This window comes from Carassius carassius, chromosome 24 (genome assembly GCF_963082965.1).
Source record: "Carassius carassius chromosome 24, fCarCar2.1, whole genome shotgun sequence".
NCBI lineage: Eukaryota > Metazoa > Chordata > Actinopteri > Cypriniformes > Cyprinidae > Carassius > Carassius carassius.
The window spans coordinates 22,756,550-22,772,284 of record NC_081778.1 but is presented as its reverse complement, the minus strand read 5'-3'; the positions used below and the strand labels follow the sequence as shown (position 1 = coordinate 22,772,284).

The 15,735-nt window shown below is 36.2% G+C and overlaps 2 protein-coding genes across 2 annotated transcripts in view; one reads left to right on the top strand and one right to left on the bottom strand.

Moving 5' to 3' along the window:
- LOC132103209 (four and a half LIM domains protein 3-like) overlaps positions 1-12,657 on the bottom strand; it is a 39,692-nt gene extending 27,035 nt beyond the window's left edge. Inside the window, exon 1 of the mRNA XM_059508115.1 lies at positions 12,301-12,657. The gene's annotated coding sequence lies outside the window, so the exon portion shown is untranslated. The remainder of the gene's footprint in view (positions 1-12,300) is intronic.
- The window catches only part of LOC132103207 (protein dopey-1-like), a 430,292-nt gene that overhangs the window by 18,690 nt on the left and 395,867 nt on the right, over positions 1-15,735 (top strand). The gene's annotated exons all lie outside the window — the stretch shown is intronic.

Genomic DNA, 15,735 nt, shown 5'->3' with positions numbered 1-15,735 from the left:
AAAGACAGTTTTTTGGGGCTGAGCTTGCAGCCTAGTTGAACGTCAAGGCACCTTGCTCCACATAATATTCATGAATGTAGAGTATAATGTACATTATTAAATAGCTCCATTCCCATTCTTCTAAGTTTTGAAAAAAAAAATCTGTTTTCATAATCATGAACAGTATGTGATTTCCACTAAAAAGCTTAACATTTAGCATTTATGTATTTTTCAGAGTGAGGCAATGGCTTTTATAGAGTCAGCACTCCCTGCATTTGAGTACAGGCAATCTGGCTCTTGTTTTGTGTAATTATGCATTTCATCCTTTTTTCCTGAACTGGTTCAATATCCCTCTGTCTCTTGTATATAAAAGAATGTCAGTTTCATGCCATGGGAAGAATCAACCCAGCTGTAAACACTACAAGAGTCTCAAAATTGCAGACAAGCATTGAAGACAACACCGTTGATTATAGTGGGAGCGATCTAGTTTTGACACCATTCGCTTGTGGACATACTCCATGTCCAAATATACCAACGATTGAGAGGAGTGTTTAAAATGTAATTCATATATAATGTAACTTTATGTGCAACAGCAAACAAGTCACTGAAGCATTCAAAGGGACCCTGTCTTTGTATTCTCAAGGTTTTGCTCTAGGCAGCCTTGTCAACAAGTGTCAGAAAACGTGTCTTTGCTTTCTCATCTCTATGCTCTTATCCAGGCCCTCTGCACTAAATCAACTTAATCTTTCTATCCACTATAGCCGTTATCCTTTTATAGACACAACAAGGACACTTTCTCCCATTTATGGGCTTCGGTGAAGTGCCGAGCCATGGTCAGCGAAAGTCCTGTGAAGGTGTTCACTCACAGAAGGCAATAACTACTGTACCTCCACTATCCTATTGGTTCATGGATCATGGCAAAAGAATAAATCTCTTTAAAACCTCTGTGTCAGGTAGGAATGGCACTATACCAAAAATTAGTGGCTACCAATGTTCTCTTTACCGCTATATATCCGTTCACCTTTTCTGCGTCACACAAAGACACAGTGGTTGGAACCAAAGATCTCAAATTTGGACTCATCAGACCAAAGCACAGATTTCCACTGGTCCAATGTCCATTCCTTGTGTTCTTTAGCCCAAACAAGTCTCTTCTGCTTGTTGCCTTTCTTTAGCAGTGGTTTCCTACCAGATATTCTACAATGAAGGCCTGATTCACACAGTCTCCTCTTAACAGTTGTTCTAGAGATGTGTCTGCTGCTAGAACTCCGTGTGCCATTGACCTGGTCTCTAATCTGAGCTGCTGTTAACCTGCGATTTCTGAGGCTGGTGACTCGGATGAACTTGTCCTCCGGAGCAGAGGTGACTCTTGGTCTTCCTTTCCTGGGGCGGTCTGCATGTGAGCCAGTTTCTTTGTAGCGCTTTATGGTTTTTGTGACTGCACTTGGGGACACTTTCAAAGTTTTCCCAATTTTTCAGACTGACTGACCTTCATTTCTTAAAGTATTGATGGCCACTCGTTTTCCTGTACTTAGCTGCTTTTTTCTTGCCATAATACAAATTCTAGCAGTCTATTTAGTAGGACTATCAGCTGTGTATCCACCTGACTTCTGCTCAACACAACTGATGGTCCCAACCCCATTTATAAGGCAAGAAATCACACTTATTAAACCTGACAGGGCACACCTGTGAAGTGAAAACCATTTCAGGTGACTACCTCTTGAAGCTCATCAAGAGGATGCCAAGAGTGTGCAAAGCAGTAATCAAAGCAAAAGGTGGCTACTTACCTAGAATATGACATATTTTCAGTTGTTTCACACTTTTTTGTTATGTATATAATTCCACATGTGTTAATTCATAGTTTTGATGCCTTCAGTGTGACTCTACAATTTTCATAGTCATGAAAATCAAGAAAACTCTTTGAATGAGAAGGTGTGTCCAAACTTTTAGTCTGTACTGTATATATATATATATATATATATATATATATATATATATATATAAACACACACATACATACATACATATGTGTGGGTGTGAATAGGTCTGCCAGAAATTCTATACAGCAAACCGAATATATATTTCAAACAGAAATAAAGAATTACATATGACATAAGCTGCTAGTCTATCTGCATTTTTATTGAAAGGGAACGATTGTCCTGCTTGTTTACATTGACTTATGACAAACTGAATGTGTTTACACTTACCTAGAAGTGCATTTGACCATTCATGCATGCATCTGCATTGCACTACCAAATTTCTTCATGATGCAAGTATTTTGCAGCCATTTACTTAAGAGGGAAACACTCTCGCACAGCTGTGCACCATGTAAACACCAGCATAAATGGAGGGGAAGGAGACTTACAAATTCAGAAGCGATCCCAGTAAGAGCTGGTTTTATACGCATTCCATTGCAGTGTGCTCTGTAGGTCGGTGTGGGTGAGCCGGTTCATTGTGCTCCATAAAAGATTATGACAGCTCGTATGCTGTCGAAGTCTAGGTTTGTTTAGAACTCAGAAATCAACTGAAATGAGTCATTCCTCACTATATATAAACACAACAGATGCACAAACACGGAATGGAAACACTTGAGTCAGATTTCCTGACTCTGAAATGATGTCACAGCCATTTGCTCTCATCTCTTACAGATGTGGAGACTAATTAAGCATTGGGAAGTGATCAACACTTGCAATCCAGACTTGGCACCCTATAATGTGCTTAACCACTTCAGCGGTTATTTTGATTTTTTGAGAATTAGGCATATGCAATATTGGACCCACCGGTGGGTCCCCAGAGTTGATGTGGTTAAATGTGTCTGCCTACACATGCGGTTCTTTGCATGTGTGATTCAGAGCTTCAAGATAAGCTCTATGTAACAACAGGAACTGTAGTGGTGAATTGCACGTGTAAGATGTAATCATTTTGATTAATACTTTTAAATGGCTTGTTAGAGAATTAATGGCTCCTCTTGATGATTCCCGGCCCAGTAAAAAGCTAAATGGCTGGGCCGCTGTCACAACCAGTGGTTTCAAACCTAAATATTAGTTTTCATTTTTCCTACACTTTACATCTAGTGTACCATTCTCTTAACGCTTCTGTGCTTTTATCACTGAAAAGCCAGCAGAGCTTTTACAGAATCAAATTGACCCTACTTGACAAATTAGTCACATTTTGCTGTTTGTAAATGGACATGTGTGAAAAACATGGTGACAGTAAAAGTATTTTAAATTGCCATGTAGAGATGCTTTTGATGAATGGTTAATTGGATAGTTTTTTCAATTGTTTAATGGAACATACACTGTAAAAAAAAGAGCAAAAAATTTGATTATTGCAGTATGTTTTAAAAGAACATATTTAATGTAATGTGTTACTTCCCATTTCTTATTTCTTCCCGTAAGTGTGAAATTTACTGCCAATTTGTAAGTGTAAATTTTTTCAACACCAAATTATTTTCAGTGTAGTATAAATTAGGGCCGGGTTTTGACACAAATTTCACAATTCGTTTCTATTATCGTTTGCAAGCTTGCAATTTGATTTGATTTGATTCGATTCAATATTGGATATTTTGTGTGTGTGTATATAGTATAAAAAATATATATATAATGAATATACGTATGTTATATGGTGCATATTTCGGAAAATGCTCCTCTCCAAAGTTAATTTTTCTAGCTGACTTACGAGTTTAGCGTCAACAAATAGCCTATGTTTTCTGCGGTAAATGTGACGATATGTGATATTGTTTACAAGTTATTGTCGGCCTTACACGTTAGAAACACTGATTGAGTGATAACATGAAAGGATACAGATTTCTGTAACTTGTGCTCTTTCTTTTAACAGCTTCGGATGTTCATTCATGCTTATTTCATACTGTAACTGCTATTAAAGCGGAGAGGATCAGTTCAGCTTCATGCTGCCACTTCTAACCGAGGCACTATAGCAAACTGTCACTCCACAGCGCCAAAACAGCATTTAATATATATATTTGCAAGAACATATTGTAATTTGAAATCTGACACTTTGTTTCATATCAAAAGTAACAAATCACAAAGCTCCTTACAATGTATTGGATGTGAGGCATGCCACAATGTTCTGTTCATTATCTGACAGGTGAGACTAAACGATTCTTGGGATTTATGAATCATTTCATAAAAATGAGAATCGATTAAAATCGAGATATCAACATTTTTTTACCCAGCCCTCGTGTAAATCTTATTAGTTACTTGACCATATAAAAACAGCATTAGATGCAATATATATAAGGGAACTAATATTTATAATATTTAAACCCTAAATTTGATATCCAAGTAAAATTATTAAGTTACCACAAAGTTGAATGGCAACAGCAGCATTAAATAGTTTCCTTGCATTCACAAGAAGTTACTTGCATGAAAATGGAAATGTTTGCATTATGATACTATTTATAGTAAAATGTAAATGTTTAATATAAAGTGCTCGTGTTGTACACTGTAAATTTTAGTTTTTCTACTTAATTTAAATTTTTTTTCTTACTGCAGTTCACTCTGTGACCCCTGAATTTTTTTCTCCCCAGAAATGTTTTTTCAATACTTTAAACTGATGTCACTGATAAAGGTTCTCCATGCAGAGTGCAAAGACATGACTAATTCCATCAAGACATGGCACAACAGACGGAACATTAAAAATGGTTCGATTTATCAGCAAGAATAAATCAAGTCAAAATAATCAGTCTGCAGGTCAGATGTTTGAACCGTACATTTCCAGTATGTGGTGAGTCACCATCAGATGGGGAAAAAAACTCCCAGCCATGAAGATGAACAGAGCAGTTTGTATCAACCTACATCCCTGACTATTTATAATGTGCCATTAATGCTCAGAAAAATTGATATATTTTTTAAAGATACCCCATGTTTATAGATTTCTTTTTCTTTTTTGATGCTTTTGATGAGTTATTGGTTTCGATTATTACACATATTTCACTCTGATTCTGATAATGTTACAGTACGTTTGACAGTCATAGCTTTGAGAACGCCAACCAGACACACGTTTTATGTGACTGGTATAAGAACGGACGAGTGTTTACATTCCAATGCGGTATTCATTGTCAGGTTGAATGCATCTCTGTGACAGGCAAAAAAAATTTGGCCAAATTTCCTCTTGGGAGTTGGTGATATATGTGCAAAACAAGGGGTGAAAAAACCCAACCTTGTGATGGGACAGTCTTTTACAGCCCGCACCTCTAGGGTGACTGATTTCTGGATTCGTACAGAGATGAAGTGCATCAAAGGTGACTCAGGGACTGTAGCTGGGTGACAAAAGAGTGTGGATGGATAGATTGCACAGTTACATCGGTTGCTTGTGATACAGCTGGTATGACTTAATAAGCATGGACCTGAACCATTAGGAAAAATGCCAATTGCTTAATCCGTGTAACCCACAGAATGTTTACTGATGCAACTCATGCATACAGAAAAATGCCATGTGGCATTGCTAATCACACTCGTAAGATCAGATTCAGTAAATTCTGAATGGTTGTTTAGAATGGGAAATGTAAGGACTTTATTGATTCCCATTCCGGTTTCATCCATATTTTTTGTTTTTTTATATTTGACTAAGGCCTATTAAAACAAGATAATAAATGTAATCCAATCATTGCAAATTTTGTTTACACAGACTTTTTAAAGGACTAGTTCACTTCCAGAATAAACATTTCCTAATAATTTACTCACCCCCATGTCATCCAAGATGTTCATGTCTTTATGTCTTAAGTCGCAGAGAAATTAAGGTTTTTAAAGAAAACATTCCAGAATTTTTCTCTATATAATGGACTTAAATGTGCTAACTGGTTGAAGGTCTAAATTGCAGTTTCAATGCAACTTCAAAGGGCTCTACACAATCCCAGCTGAGGAATAAGGGTCTTATCTAGGGAAACGATTTGTCATTTCAAAAAAAGAAAAATAAATATTTATATACTTTTTAGCCACAAATGCACGTCAACAAATTCATTACGTATTCACATAGGAAAGGTCACACGCGGTTAGCTCTTCGTCTGTGTACTCTGGTTCAAAAAGGTAGGGTAGGGCGAAAACCGCCATCTTATTTTCTCCTCCTACTTCAAAAACATCTAGCATCACTGTTTTACCTTTTTTTGTAAAGAGTATGTGACTTTCTTTGCATGTTCACTTTGGGTCGGTACTTCTGCCTATGTCATGCGTGACCTTTCCAACATGACAACATAATGCATGGTTGAGCTAGTGCATGATGAGCTTTTGTGGTTACAGTATATACATTTTTATTTTCAAGAAAATTTACGATTGTTTCACTAGATAAGACCCTTATTCCTCAGCTGGGATCGTGTAGAGCCCTTTGAAGCTGCACTGAAACAGCAATTTGGACCATTCGTCACCATTTAAGTCTATTTTATGGAGAAAAAAAAAATTTTTGACCGAAGAAAAAGAGACATGAACATCTTGGATAACATGGTGCATGAGTAAATTATCAGGATATTTTTATTCTGGAAGTGAACTAATCCTGTAATTTACTTTTTGTAGTCTTTTAAAAGGCAACATACATAGATTCCAACAATTGGACATAACTATATTAAATATTAATCCTTAAATAAAAATGTTGCAACATATGTCATTCATTCATTTTTATAAAATATTAACGACATTGTCAGTAACTGCAGTGATTTAAGTCTCCCAATCCAAAAGTATTACAAAAGATAGCAAGTAAACTGCATTCGTTGAATTTTCAAAAAAGAACCAACACATAAGTGTCAATTATTTGAGAATCAGACTACACTAGTTTCCCATATATATGGTTTCGATTCGCTAAAACAAAGTGGCTCATGAGAGTAATTTTTTTGTGATTCGGAATACAATAGTTGCAGTCTATGTTTTTAATTCACTAAAACAAAGTGGCTCATTTGTTTAGGAATCAGACCACATTAGTTGTTATGGTTTTGATTACTTAAAACAATGCCACTAATAAGAGTCATTTGTTTGTAAATCAGACTACAGTAGTCACACATCCTTGTTCTGATTCAGATAAACAAAGCAGCTCATTAAGTCATAGATTCAAAAACACTGATTGCGCTATATGTTCTGCGCTATAGTATTGCAGTACCACTGAATAGTAGTGCAGAAAACATTGTCACAGTGTTTCAGTACCATATTACATTCAGATTGATGGAATAATGCAAGCCTGAGAACTGTTATCGAAATGGGTTCTGTTAATGGTAAACTTTAACAGAACCCAACTTTTTTACTAAATGGAGAAAGACATTTTTAAAGCCAGACTGTAATAGTATACCAGAAGTTGTTTAACCAGCTGAATCTTGACACCTTGGTCACGTTGAGGCAGAGCAGCATACTGGAGCACACAATAAGTGTTGTGGAGAAATGAATGAAAGAAAGACAGAAAAAAGGGTTTAACAAGTGACAAAGAGCAAGGCAATAACCATCAATGGAGGACTATAAGGCCTGCGAGAGGAAGAGAGGGGAAAGGTAAACAATCAGTACAAGTGAGCAGATAGCACACCGAGCAGAGGGTCGTGTGTCTTGGGGCCCAGGCTGCAGGGATCTGATTGCTGCAAGGATCTGATTGCATCCATTCATTCTCCTCAGTCTGGGAGGAAGCCACCATCTCACTGGATTGCAGATGCACCTGGAGTCCCCCACAGGAAACCCCCAGTAACTTCCCTTAATTCAAAGTTAATGCTCCAAACAACCAGTTATATGTTTCCATGAGCAATTTAGAAATATGGCAGTAGACAACAAAAAGTCTGAATCCTGAGATAATAATATACATTTTCACACAGCCAGCTTGTGATATGTGTGGGACAGTCCCAGAGTCGACACAGTAACTCATCATGATTTAAAGAAGACTGTAAACAGTGTACTTGCACGTGTTACTCATTCAAGATTTGAAATCACATTGCTTCATTTGGCCCTCTTTTAGAGATTAAATAAAGGGTTTGTTGTCTCTGGTTTTGTGTTATCTTACACATTTGGCTACAGAGCTGCTTTATTGATGGACAGATGTTCAGTCTAATTGATTTGCAATTTTGCATATATATGGTCTGATAAATAATAGCTTGGGACACACTTGTAAGCTCTTTTTGAGTGCTGCGCTGTGACTTGTGAATGGACAACTACATTGAGTGTTTGTTGTAACCAAACAAGTGGTAGTCAATACCACACTACTCTACATACACTATGGTATGTATGGTGGAAGAACAGTATGAAATTTTTTGTATGCATAGAATTAAATTGCCAAGTGAGAAGTATTCAACAGAGCTCACATTATGTAATACTGTATCATAAAATGCATTGTGCTCTGTCCTATCACTGATGAACAACAATCTCTGCATAAGATAAAGCTTTCCCAAAACACAGTACTTCCAAAGAATGTGGCCATAATCACACTGCAGTCACATCACCCTGACCTAACGGGGTCAGACACCATTTATATTCCAATCCAGACACCAAAAAATATACTCCAAAGTGACAACACCACACTTTATGGAATGTTTGGGACTTTATGGACCCCGCTACCAAAGAGTGCAGGGATTTTGAACCACAAGAAAAAAAGAATAACAAACTGAATTTTGTTGGCACAGCAGGACACACTTCAGAAACCACAGTTCTTATAAGAGGAAGCTCTGTTGTGGTTAATAAAAAATGAAATGCAGCCCAATTTAAGAACTTGGATTTCTTTGATTTACACCATTGTTTTAAGCCTGGAACACACCAAGCCGATGCCGACGAACTAGCGCTGATGAAAGCCAACTGTGTCGTCGCCTCGCATCGGGGTAAAAAGCTGCACTTGAACACACAAGAGAACTACTGCCGACTGTTAGGTAGAATGCACGTTCTGCGCCTGCGTGTAAATGAGACAACTGTCTATTTCTGCAGATATATTCGTCCATATGCGTCATTCAAAAAGGGAAACTGACGCTGCCGGCTGAAGTTATACAAACCGTAAACAAAGCAGTGCGTGCTTACTGTTTTGAATATTAATCCTGCTAAACACTTTCTTTATTCCACTCCTCTCGTGTTAATATTGAAATATTCGCCAAGGAACAATCAGGTAAGATGACATATCATTAGAACAGCCTCTATCTGTACCGTTTTAACTTCGCACGTTGTTTTGCTATTATTCTCGTCCACTGACTCGTTCACTAAGCTGAACAGCCAATCAGAGTTCCCTCTTTCACCGACGGCCCGACGCCGATTCAACATGTCGAATCGGCAGAAGAAAAGCCGACGAGGACCAATTTCAGCCGACGGTGCGGAACATACTGAGGAAACTTAGTCGGCCGACGCACAAAAACTGCCCGACGGCTGACCGTCGGCTTGGTGTGTTCCAGGCTTTATTGTTTTATTAGGATCCCCATTAGCGGCCCATTTAATAGCAGCTAGTCTTCCTGGGGTCCTCTTTAAAAATCTTCACAACATAAAATTACACAAAACAAACACAAATTACAATCAAGAAAATTCAAACATTACAGTTTCATTCAAAATATTACCAAGTGAAAGAACATGACAATTTCCAGCTTTCACGAGGTCATTTGCAGCAGTTCCTGGGTAACTGTCCTCTTAAATTTATATTTGTTCTGAACTCTGCGTGATGAGACAGAAAGTCGATTCCAAATAGATATTGCTCTGCAAAATGATGTGCGTTTCAGAAAATTTGTCCTGGGAAGCGGAAGTTTTATGTCACCACCTAGTGCCTGCCTGGTGGCATATAGGTGTCCACTTCCTACAAAAACAAGCTGCTCAGAAAGAAACTGTGGCTGTTTCATAAATACTGCAATATTAAAGTTAATCGTAGTTTGATTTTATCATCAACTGTAAGCCAAGAAAGGCGTGTATGCATCAGGGCCACGTTAGTCTTAAGAGAGCACTGGAAGACAGTCCTCGCTGCCCTATTTTGTGCAACTTGAAGCTTACGTAGGTCTTTTTGTGATGCAGACGACCATAGAATTGGACAGTTTTCTAAATGGCACAGAACAAGAGCCATGATGAGTTATTCACAAGCCACTTCTGATGAAGCACTTTTTACGATATATATTGAATATGGTGGAGATGGGAAAGTTGGAATAAAAAACCTTTCTATATCTTTTTAATTGTATTGCTGATGATTTATATTAAAATAATAGTTCAGATATGTAAATAATATAGTAATATTAATATAATAATATAATTTTTTTTCCAATTCTCACAAGCCTGCATTTATTTAATCAAAAATACGTAAAAAAAAAACTCATGCTTCTAGGTTTGTAAAAACCTTAATGTTGTGTATTATTGCAATTAAACAAAACTTTTATATTTTTTACATTTAATTAATTCCTGTGATGGCAAAAGCTAAAATTTCAGCAGATTTGGTGCTGAATCTTTAGATCGATGTATGTGTTCTTGCTGAATAAAAGTAATAATTTCTTTCAATTAATATTAAATATTAGTGTATAATTAGTGTATAAATTTAAAAAAGTACACATTTTAATTAATATGCATAATTTCTAATTGAATTAATATCATAAAATGCATTGAATTTTTGAATTAATTGTATATATCAATATTTGCTGAGAAAAGCCCCCAAATGAAGTCAATAAGTTGTGGCAGATAAAGCACCGAACACTTCTATAAGTGGCTTAGAAGCCAGTATATTGTAATAAATGTAATATAATGAATCACAGTATATTAACATGTTAAACTGACAGTGCTATTTATTTTGTAATTATAATTAGAGTATAAAGGACTGGCATGTAAACAAGTTTTTGGATAAAGGATTGTGTTTCATATTGCATGCAGCAATCAGTTGCTATGGTGCAGGCAGTAAAACCTCGTAAAATTTGTGGCACGTTTATGAGAGCGATGTAAGTTAAGTTTTAAAAGAATGATTTTGTTTCTCCATAAGCACCTCTGAACTCCACCTCTTGGAAAAATGAATGGGAATGGATTGGCAGAGGGCTGGCAGCAGACAGGATGGGAATCTGGCTCTGAGGCAAGCAGATTCAAAGACTTCTTAATGCACCAAAAGACACAGTGATGCACCTTAAAAATCTCCTGCACACACAAACATATGCATGCCAGCACATGCCACTTAAAACGCACAGTACAACTCACTTTAAGAGTTAAAAACTCAATGAGTCACTGAGCATGAGACAATTGTTGGGCTGCCTGTATGCGATGTCTACAGGATGCCAGAGAACAGAGGCCAGTCTCAGCAGCTGGGCTTGAAAATAGAAAAGAAAGAGGAAATGAGAGGATGAAGTTCTGTTCTTCCTGTCAGCTTTTCTGACTTACTGTAATTTTTGCCCTCGTCTGTCTTCTCAAGACTTCCTAAGATAAATATTGCTTAAATGTTTACATCAAGAGGACCAACTCACTGATGAATAAACTATTTCCACTCACCTGCTTTCAATCACTCAAGGTGTGTCTTTATGAATTACATAACTCACTGATATGCATAAACCATTTCCTGTTTTTTGTTTAACTCAAGGTTACTTTCTATAAACATGCAGTACATAATATGAAATAAATCAATAAAAAAAATGAACCATAAATATTATTATTCTCAATGGGCTTCTATATTATTACCTCACAGTACAGGCTGTAAATTTGCAACAGGAACCTTACGAGCAGTTACTCAAAGCATTCACTACGCCACGGAATGCATCATGTTCTGGGATGAGCTGTGTTCAAAGATGAGCAATCAAGTTCCAACCTGGATCAGCTTTTGACTAAACTCAGGAATATGTCAGATCCCCAAGGCATGTTTGCCTTCATTCTGTTTTTCTAATGTTTAATGCAATGAAGACTTGAGGTATGGCTGTCAAAAAAGACACAAATAACTGTCATGTCGAGACACATGTGCCAGATTCCTCTGAGAAGTGTGTAAAATACAATGAGTATAAACAATAAATGAGTCTTTCTTTCACTTAGGAATGAATGGCATAGAATGAAAAGTAAAATTATGTTTTACACTAAAGTTTATATGAGTAAGCGTTAATGCTAGGATTTTGTCTTACATGCATCTAAAGTTCAGTTGATAACTTTAAATATAGTTTAAAAAAGGTTTTTATTTATTTATTTATTTTTTATTATCCATTGAAGCAGTTTAAGAGTTAGTCAGAAAATGTTTTACAAGTAGCCTATTGAGGTAACCTAGAAATGTCTAATACTTCTTCCTGGATGAATGAAAACTTTCACAGGCTAACAAGTTATGGATGATTTTTACTCTCTGGCTATGAATGAAAAATCTGGTTGGTAATCATTAGCTCTCTGGTACGTGTATTTCTAAATTTAAATGACGGGTACAAAGAAAAGCCGAAGCACTTACCCAGTCAAAACTCTTTCAGTACTCTGTCTGTCCGTGTCGAGTGTGCTGCTGTCAGTTTAGTTGGCCTGTTTAACAGCTCTGTAGTCCTGTTGCTCCTCGCTCGCGGGTGTCCAGAAGTGCTCAGCTCTCTCTCAAAGCACCGAGTGAGAGAATGCTCGCGCTCAACTCTTCCATGCGCTGCTATAGAGGAAGTTGTGAGAGTCACAAGCTCCCGCCCCAATGGATGAAAACGGTCATCCTACTTTTCTGAAGGAAGTTTCATTGAATGATGTTTAAATTAAAAATGTTTGCATTGTTATCAGGTTTGCCGTCTGCAGTTAGTTTAGAGCGCAAGAGATGTAGCCTATGTCTGTAGCATAAAAAATGACCAGTTACTTGACACCCACATCTGAAGGGGATGAATCATGACAATAAATAACTTTTTTCCCCACCCCATAACCGCGCTGCTCAAGGGGGATGGAGCATATTTCAGACACGGTTAATTAAACAGAGCTGAAAATATTAGGTTTTTTCTAAAACAATCTAACCATTGGAATAGAGAAAAGTTTTTCTTTCTTTCTTTTTTCACTTTTCCAAAGTTGGAAATTTATCTCGTTCAATGGAGCACATATCCTGTTATTCCTGGGGAAATCCAGTTTTATGTTTTTCATTTTCAAACATATCGTTTGACATTTAGCTTTAACAGGGGTTGATTTTTAACTCATTTTTGTATTATGGTCACATTTAAACTGCAAAATGTCATCAACAGAAATTCTTGAACTGTCTTGAAAATGTCACCAGTTTATCCGTCATCACTCATGCTACTTTTTCAAATACCTTTCTACAATATGAAAATCCTTCGATATTATTACAATTACAAATATATACAATATTATTATTATTATCTATTTATTTAAAAAAAAAACATAATTGTTTAAAGTCTGCATAAAATCAAAATGTATAAAATTCATTTTGTTAGTGCTCATTGCTATTCTTGAGGTGAAAATGTATCCGTGCAAGTAAATAATAATAATAAATAAATAAATTTGTCTTGGTAATCCAAATCTGAACATTTTGCTTCCACTCTGGAATGGAATTACTTCTCTGATGACATCAGTTTGACATATCATATTGACACATGATATTTACAAAAGTTTGCTATGAAAATAACAAAGGCGTAAGTGTTACATGATGAGTTTTCACTGTGTGGTAATGTGAAAGTGAAAGTGATGTGACATTCAGCCAAGTATGGTGACCCATACTCAGAATTTGTGCTCTGCATTTAACCCATCCTAAGTGCACACACACAGAGCAGTGAACACACACACACACACTGTGAGCACACACCCGGAGCAGTGGGCAGCCATTTATGCTGCGGCGCCCGGGGAGCAGTTGGGGGTTCGATGCCTTGCTCAAGGGTACCTAAGTCGTGGTATTGAAGGTGGAGAGAGTCTTGAAATGTTACATTAATGTTTGTAATGTACTGTAATAAGAGCCACTGTCAAGAAAGTGACTTTGTTCATGTACTAATTCAGGTATCCGCAGAAAACATCAGAAATTTATCAGAGGTTATATAACTGAAACTAAATTAGTTACTGTATCTTGAGTTGACTTATCCATGATTAGCTAAGAATACATAAACTCAATGATTGTCTCAGAAGAGGTATTTAGTGGCCTCTTGAATGACCTTACCAAAGAGTTCATATGTAATTCAAATTCATTAAATTACACCCATACCAAGAAAGAGACCTCATGTTTTTCTCTTAAACGTTATGATGTTCAAGAAGTCTGATTCTCAGCGTCAGAACTCTAATGCCATTGAGCTTTTATTGCCCTCTTTAACAGTTTAAAAGAAAGGATTATCAAATTACACCAAATGTAATCAAGTGTAAATTGTGAAATACCTCCATTACAACTGCTTATGATAATCATTCCTTTTATCCCTGAAAAAAAGACCATACACACATTCCTGAAATTCTAAAAGATCCACATTTATTGCCTGAAAAATATCAATATTTAATTAATAAATACAACCAGAATATTAAGACACTATTTAGAGCTGTTACCAATCAAACTCAATCACAAAAAAAAAACGAATAAATAATAATAATAATAATCTTTGCACTCTTGCTCTTGTGATATTTCTTAATTAGTATAAAAACAAGATCTCATACAATTAATTTCTTGCAATCATATCTTCTATTTTTGGGGGGCATTTGTATTAATTTTGGTGAAATTTGTGACACAATTCAACATTAAATTCTGATTGGGGACAGCAATTTCAAAAGAATTAAAATTAGAAAGTTGATTGCATTTAAAGCAGGAAGATCATCACATGAGACCAACACTGGTCTCGAGTACTACAACACTACATTTTGTACTGCCAGCTCAAACTGGGTAAGGTAAATATTGGGGTGAGTGTTAATTGTCCCATATCCACTCTTTACAGGATTTTGTGGTTACATTTTGAGAGAACCAAACATTCAAGAGAGGCCTCTTCCTGGAAGGATAGGGTTCAGATGGTGCTGTTAACATCCTTGGTAAAACCTGCAATTATAAGTTTTAAATCTGTTAAATGGTTTTCTCGATTTTAAAATTTACTCCTCAAAAACCTTTCTCTCTGACACAGGAGTGAAACGTAAATTAGATTTCCCACAATCCAGACTATCCACCACTTTTACATCTGCCAACTTGTAAAACTTTAATAAAGCAAACTACATCCATTACTTGAATATAACACTCAAAAATGTTAGGTAAAAACTGTTAGCCTGAATGCACTGTAAGTCGCTTTGGATAAAAGCGTCTGCTAAATGCATAAAATTAAATAAAAAAATGAGATGAAACCTGATTTAAGATCTACAATATAATTCATACAAGAGCACCTATTGATTTGTATTACACCCTCGGTGTATAGAACCTTACATTGGTTAAGAAAGACATTCCAAGGTATTGAGCTCAGTTACTGACCAGTAACATTATGTTATTTGTGTGATTTTTAAATGCCTATGTATTGTTCCTCTATAACTTTGTATTCAAGGACACTACTATCAGGATGTAAGCAGATAACTTTTATTCTTCTTCTTCCTCGTAATCACTCTACACTTCAAACATCTTCAGTGCCCCACTGTGGCCATAACATGCCATTACATCTCCCCTTTTTAGATGAAAGTTTAAGTGTTTTAACTGTTTTAACAGAACCTTTAAATAACGCAATACCTTCAACAGTATGGCTACTTAGTTATTTCACTCACTTAACTTATGATTTTACGAGTTTCTTCAAATCCTTTTTCAAACTTAAAAGCGTTCAAAGAGAAATGAACAGTAGCCCTTTTTGTAGACCTTATCCTAAATTAACTGGAAAATTCAATAAATCAGAACATGACTTTTCTAATGAACATTTCACTTTTCAAACAGAAAATTACTTTTTTTTTTTTATCCTCTGTGGTGTATATACAT